Source organism: Pseudochaenichthys georgianus, chromosome 20, assembly GCF_902827115.2.
Source record: "Pseudochaenichthys georgianus chromosome 20, fPseGeo1.2, whole genome shotgun sequence".
Classification (NCBI taxonomy): domain Eukaryota; kingdom Metazoa; phylum Chordata; class Actinopteri; order Perciformes; family Channichthyidae; genus Pseudochaenichthys; species Pseudochaenichthys georgianus.
Genome location: NC_047522.1, coordinates 297,380 through 305,180, shown reverse-complemented (window position 1 = coordinate 305,180; position 7,801 = coordinate 297,380). Strand labels below are relative to the sequence as shown.

The 7,801-nt window shown below is 39.7% G+C and overlaps 1 pseudogene; it reads right to left on the bottom strand.

Moving 5' to 3' along the window:
* The window catches only part of LOC117466004 (inactive pancreatic lipase-related protein 1-like), a 197,437-nt pseudogene that overhangs the window by 128,784 nt on the left and 60,852 nt on the right, over positions 1-7,801 (bottom strand).

The following is a 7,801-nucleotide window of genomic DNA, read 5'->3' as shown; positions in this document are numbered from 1 at the left end:
AAGCTCATCTGCTATTAAATATGCAATAAAGCACATAATAACATTTCCCTGGCAGTGTAACTTTAAAGTTTATGACTAACGACTAAAGGGCCATAAAGGGCTTTTGCACATTAACAACAAACTGCATTCACTCTCCATGACTGCAGAGTCTTTCCATACCGGAGCTGCTTATTGATTTTGTATCAGTGCCAGGTAGACACAGGTTCCAGATCATTTCACAACACGATCATAATCAATAGCTGTGACTTAAAAAATGCTTCAGATACAGAATCCATATCGGGGGACATGTATCAGAGCCTCCACGTGTTTCTCTTTTGGGTTTGATTTTCTTTTTTTTGAAATTCTCTTTTTATTCAGCTTTTCACATGTTTACAGTCATAGATAATACAATATTCTCTGTAAGCCTTCTGTAGTTAACAGTAAAATCACAAATCAAACGTACATATTTGGGGATAATACAGATGCAGGCCTCACTGACCGTCAAACATGCTATAACATATAGAAAGAACATAAACACGAACAGGGTTATGGGGTGTACCTGCAACTTATTCAAACAAGGGGGGCATAGAAATAAAAAATACTAAAATAAAAAATATATAAAAGTCCCTTCGAGACAAATGATGGTCGTATTGGTGTAACATATATTATCCATTTTTCCCATCTTGACAAAAAGATTCCCTGTTGCAGTCTCAAAGCAAGGGTTATCCTTTCCATCTTAAACATATCATCCACGATGTCAACCCACTCGTCCAAAGCAGGGTTTCCTGGTTTTAACCACATTCTGGTGAGGGCCTTCTTGCAAGCAGCACTCAAGACTCGAAACAGATATCTATCTTCAGAGGAAAACATTTCTGGTGGTAAAGCACCCAAATATAACGATTCAAATTTAAATGGAATGTCTAAAACTCCATGAACCTGCTGCCAGAAAGGATTCAATGATGTGCAAGACCAGAATATATGAAAATGGTTCGCCATGAGGCCTCCACACTGTCGCCAGCATGCAGAGGACTTAGTGTAATGTCTCTTCTGGGCTGGAGTAATGAAAAACCGGATGAGGTTTTTCCAACAAAACTCTCGCCATGAGGTTGAACTTGACGTTTTCCATTGTATCTCACATAAGTTCTCCCAATCTTCTTCCTTCAGAACTACATTTCCTTCCCTTTCCCATTTTTGTTTTACATACAGTGAGTTACCTTTTGTTTGTTGTAAACTCCGATAGATTTTTGAGACAACTTTCTTGTTTGAGCCCTCAAGATAGGCATCTTTAAAAACTTTTAACAAGGTGTTATCCCAGTGCACTTGTGTACTGTCCCTCTGTATTTGATCGATGTAATGACGAACTTGAAGGAACCTGTAAAAATCATCACGTTTCAAGTCAAACTGCCCCTTCAGATTCTGAAAGCTGTTCATGGACCCCTTGTGAAGAAATAGGTTTGATTTTCTAACAGCCCGTGAATGAAATGTGTCGCTGCAAATTACTCAAATATCCTTGAATGCATCACCAAGGACAGTTTTCAAAAAGGTCTGCGCTGCTTCTTAGAGGGCTGTAAACACAAATGAAAGTCCAACGTATTCTACGGACACCTTCAATAAACATAGTTGAGTGTGGAACCAACACATCCTCACTCCCAGGTCGGCCTATGTTGACGTTATGTCAAGTCCCCTGCCGGCTTTTTCCAACGCAAGGGGGGGGGCCTTAGCGTCCATTTTCAACGCAAGGGGGGGGGCCTTAGCGTCCATTTTCAGCTTTCCGGGATGTCCATGTGCTTCTATGGACGCTCATGGAAGCACGGCATTCGTTTGTGTCGACTGCCCTTAAAGGCAACGTGAGCGTCCATTCTCATTGGATAGCGGAGAATTGTACACCCGGAAGTAAATATTCCCCTTACTGACGATTGATTTTACAGTGATATCTGCACTACTCATCGACTAAAAAACACCAGATTATCCTTGTTAATTACACAACATTGATTGGTTTAAATTGTGTGCAATGCTTTTGTATTTTTCCCCTTCGATTCGGAGAAACAAATCTTTTTTCAGAGTAAAGGATGGCAGAAGACACTACACTACCCAGAATCCCCAGCTATCATTTCTCCCTGCAGAAAAAGAAAACATGGCCGAACTTCGTTTTATTCTGGGTGTAAAATGCCTATTTTAAAGTTAGTTTGGCCATTAAAATGCGTTTTGATGTCATTTGATGCGAGAAATATGAGTTGTTATTTCAGATTATGTGTGCAGTGGATGTACATGATCTTTAGTTTGCTAGTTATTACGAAGATTACTTCAGGAAATTGCGTCCAACGTTTTCATTGTTACCAAGGTGGTTGCTAGGGACGCTGCTATCGATATTATTTCTGTTATGTTGTGTAACTGTTTAATGGTGTTATCTTTATTGCTACCCCCTTCCCCGTCAATGTATAGTGTTGGTCCACAGCGCAAACATATTAGTTTAACAAAATCCGCATCTAAAGATACGTTATTTCCCCCTGTGCAATTCCAGTCTCACATCTCACAGCACATCGTCATTAACAAATACCGGAAACAGACCGAAAACATTTAAAAAAAATAAAATAATACCTTATTCCGAGTGTGCTTGCTTTTCTCTTTCAAAGTCATCACATAACGGCATTGTAATACACGGTTCGGCTGCATTAAATATTACATATCTGCCGTAGTTCTGTATTTATAGCCCTGATGAGAAGACAAACATGAGGAACTGAAAACGTGACGTGGATCATAAATATATCAGCCATTAAACAACATCTTACATTTCTTTTCACACAATGCGTCTCCTTGCAGTATCAACACTAATTCGGCTCACTTTTATATTTGATCCAATTGGTAGATAGGCTGTATTTACACCATAAAGGTGCACAGATGATATAAAGAGACACCTGGTGGTTAAAGCATGTTATTGAATTTCATTATTTTTATTATTAGATATTAATAGGATCCCTATAAAGTATATTCATTACTCGTTATTCTCTACTAATAGTTAATTAAAGACTGTATATAATGACTATTTTGCACATCCCGTTCAAGATTTCAAGATGTTCTAAGGTTTATTGACATATCATAGGCCTACACAACTGTGGTGTAGTTCTGCACTGAATGAAAAACTTGGGTCGCAGGTTCCTCAATAGTGCATTACAAGACATCTATCAATATTTGTGCATACCTCCAGCAATGTTAACTATGTTGAAGCACTTATTTTAACTGATATTATACATAATGTATTATACTCTTATGATGTATGCAGATATTTCATCTCCGGCCTTGTCAGGTATTGAACAATCAATAAATAAAGAACACAGAATTGTTAAATATAAAACACAGAATTTGTGTGATTATACTAAATGATTTTCAAATAAACACCACTGCATATTTAACTGTTACACATGCTGATGTAACGCAAATGTTCCAACTTGGGATCAATAAAGTATATCTTATCTTAAGCTGATCGATGGCTACTGCCATATTTGCACAATGTGCCTCTGAACCTTGACAAGTGCATGTTTCAGGCTTATCAATTAATGTAATGTAATGTAATGTTATCAATGAACAACAGGAGGGGTCACAAACATAAGTCCAGCTGTTAAATAAAGCTCTTCTGACCTTAGCTGGCGTGTGGGTATATATATTAATACTGCCCATTATGGGCACCAGCAATTTTCACCCATTTATTAATTATATGTTTTAAATGTGAGTGTTTCCTGTCCCCTAAACCTCCAGGGATGTACACAGTTTAATACTGGCAACTTCTTATTATGGGAAATACGAAAACGTCTTTTAAAACTACAACTCCCAGTAGAGACGTGCCATAGAGAACATGTTGCGAAACAGAATAGCCAGCATGTGTAGTTCTGGGGACGGGGTGGGGGGGGGGGGGGGGACGCGGTGGACCCGTTCAAATCCAGTTTTGAACAGTCTGCCATGGTTCCATCCCATTTCAAGTGCTGTTCGAGGCTCGGTAACCCTCGGAGCACACTCTCCAATCACAGAGCTTGAGGACTATCACGGGGTTTGTCAAACAGAGCACATGGTGTAGTCCAAACGATAGCTGGGGATTCTGGGTAGTGTAGTGTCTTCATTGCCTTTAAGGGCAGTTGACACAAACGAATGCCGTGCTTCCATGAGCGTCCATAGAAGCACATGGACATCCCGGAAAGCTGAAAATGGACGCTAAGGGCCCTCCCCTTGCGTTGAAAATGGACGCTAAGGCCCCCCCCCTTGCGTTGAAAATGGACGCTAAGGCCCCCCCCCTTGCGTTGGAAAAAGCCGGCAGGGGACTTGACATAACGTCAACATAGGCCGACCTGGGAGTGAGGATGTGTTGGTGGAACACCACCACCATGACATTTATTTCAACTGTGTGTGCTTTCATGCCAGATGAAACGATAACAAGACCAGCTTCCCCTGAGATTGGAAAGGTGTGTCCTCCATGTTTTATATTCCAAACATGTTATGGATGAAAGCCATGATCCTCTGCACGATGAACCCTCCCATCGCCTCATGAATGGATATCAAAACTACAAAATGGAAATTATGTAATACTTTTAATTCCATATTAAACCGTGCAGCAAATCTCAACCATGTTAATTGTATTTTTTTCTTGGGGCCAATAAGCAAACCAGCAGACAGAGAGTCCTCTAAAAGCCATAAATAAAAGCTAACAAGAAGGACGACAGCATGAGTCGTGATTAACACAAACACTGCAGCTCCCAATAAGAGCGGCGCAGATGTTCCTCTTTAGTTTCGTGTTTGTTTCAAAGCGGACGCACTTGAATGAGGTTAATGTAACAGCGGGGACTCTGTGTTAGTCTGTGGTGTAACACGGTGTGAGCTGAATGATTTAAGAGCCCTTACATTTTCAAACAGCCTCAGATACGCAAACACGACAACACCGATAGCTCTTCACGCCTTAAACTTGAGCCCGTCTCTGGTTTTCATGCCGATTTAGAGTTAATTTCATATGAGGACATGGCGGCTTGGATAATCTACTTTTAAGGGGCTTGAAGGCTAATTATAATTACAAATTGGTAACCTGACTCCTGGCCCTCGTTCGGCGCAGACCCAGTTTGAACTGATCATTAAAGGCTACATCCACTCAAAACTCGCTCTCCTTTAATCCTCTCAGTGAGGACAGTTTCGGGATGTTCAAACATGCGGCTCATGCTGTGCTATATCATTTCACATCTTTAGAAATTAATGTCAAATATAAATGCATTGGAATAAAATCCGCAGTTTCATTACGTTATGGAGATAAAAACATGATTAACGCAATGGAAAGGGTTGAAGAGACTATAGGCTTTGTTTGCCGAGGTTAAATAAGTACTCAGATATTTTTACGGTAACGAACAATCTGTTTATTTTCTGCCTCTAGAGGGCTCTCACAAACAACAACATCAAGAGCGGAATTATCCGAAGAAGTGAACCCCTTTCCAAAAGAAACATGATAACAAAAAAATATATAAATCTTTTTTATGTTAAAAATCAGCATTTCCCCAGTGGACGTAGGACAGATGGGCCATGTGCTAAAGCAGTGGTCACCAACCAGTCGAGTGTGGTGCGGGTAGATCGCGCACCGTTAAAAAAAAAAGAAAGAAAAGTTTCTTTTTTAATAACGTTTTTAGATGTAAGCCTATCTTCCACCACCCCGTTAGCAGGTGCCACTTGATTGACGTATCTTTGAAACATTCCTTGTCGCTCCCAACAATAATAGACTGACTTCAAGTGATGCTGCATATTTTTTAACTAACTGCACGTAATTGTAATACAAGTTTCAAAATAAACTGTAAAAACAGTACAGCTATAGACTACGATCTCAACATGACATCACTCTGTCCGTCCCCTCAGTACGCAGGGTGCTTGGGGGAAAAGCCATATCGTACTCTGCCCCCTCGACCTGGAACACACTTCAGCCGACCAGTTTGATACCCATCACGGATTTTAAACTAATTTTAAAAAAGCTGGAGAAATCATCTGTGGGTGTTTCTCCTGCTATATCTGACTGCTGTATATGGATTTCAATGACTACGATGTTGTATTTTAGTGTTGCCTCTGTGTTTAGGCAAGGCACGTTTATTTATATAGCACCTTTCAACACAAGGCAATTCAAGGTGCTTTACAAAAATGAAAGACATTCAGACAAAGGCATTTAAAAACAGTAAAAGATAATAAAAGAAACATTAAAAGAAAAAATGCATGAATAAAAAGTACATGAATGAAAAGTTACAGTGCAGTTTAAGATATGTAGTTTAGTGTCCTGTCTGTCGGTAACTTTGTGTGGTAGTGTTACCACTGACAGGTCTCTCTTGAACATGAGACCTTGTGTCTCAATGAGATTTTACACCTGTATAAATAAAGGCTAAATATGAAAGAAAAAAAAGAAAAATGATGCCGAAGTAACAACATACTGATACCGCTTAGTAAAATCCATGAATGAATGCTTTGACAAGTCTGTTTCCTGAATGGAGATCGGAGAGATCGGCTAAACTAACGTTGTAGCTGCTCCGTCCACACTCACAACAACATGATACAGACACAGATACACAGCGACTGTATTCTCCATGACACAGGCAGTCTGTGGCTTGTACTTGTTTAACTTTGGTCCAGTTTCTGAACAGATATGAGGAGCTGTGAGCTCTGAGTGCTAACAGCTGCTGTTTTGCTTTTCTGATTCAACGTCAGTGACGGAAGTTAATGCTGCACTTGCATGAAGCTTCAGTGGATAAGCCTCACAGTTGAAATGGCACTTTGTGTTATCTGCTCACTGCAACATGTTATTTCTTTGTTGTTGTTGCTGTCAACATAATAATGTACTAATTCACTCAAACAAATGGAAAATAAGCTACATACAGTTATATTTAGGATTGGAATGAAGGATTGAATGAAACTTAAAATGATAGGTATGATGTAAATATATATATTTATCCTTTTTTACATGTTCGTTATGTTGTGTTCTTGGTTTAATCAGATTGGAAGTTGCACCAAATGATTTGCTGTAATTCAGACATAAAAGGCCTCAAATTGGAAGTACTGCCTGGGCCGTCTTTTACTCAATTCTGTAATAGGTAGATCTCGCCTTTCACCAAGGCCGAGGTCGGGATCTTGGGCTTAAAAAGGTTGGTGACCACTGTGCTAAAGGCTAACGTTAGCACAGCATGTTCAGTTAGTATAAAAGATCAACATCCGACTGTAAAAGATCTTAAAAAATTGTCAAATATTGGATAAAAAGTCTCTTCATGACCGAAAACAGCTGAAACGGACTGCTACCCTCATTAACATTAAAGATGTATCTCTGTTTGAAGTCTGGCAGTAGCGTGTGCTTGAATGCATCATCAAGGACAGTTTTCAGATACGTCTGGTTCTGGTTTCTTTCCTCTGCTTTCACAAGAAAAAAAGAGTTATGGACGTAATATGTAATTTGAGGATGCAATCTCGAACCTTGGGAAATACCGATATAATTGTTTCAATGCTATTTAATGAACGTATCTTATATCTCCTTTGAGATAAATCAAGGATATAATGGGCAATGAAAAGTGAGTTGAGCGGCTTAAAAACACTGACTCAGCAGAGTAAAGGCGCTCTGTCTGCCCGCCTGTAATCCAGATGTTCGCTTTAATCAACAGTTTGGTTGTTTCTCCAAGTTTCCGATGTGGAAGTGAGTTTTATAGCCGATGCATTGCCTCTTTAAGTCAGGCAATCCAAATAGAGAAGAGAGACAGAGAGAGGAGGAGAGAGGCAAAGAGAGAGGTGAGAGCCAATAAGACACTCTGTTTGTGACACCTTGTGGTGGAGA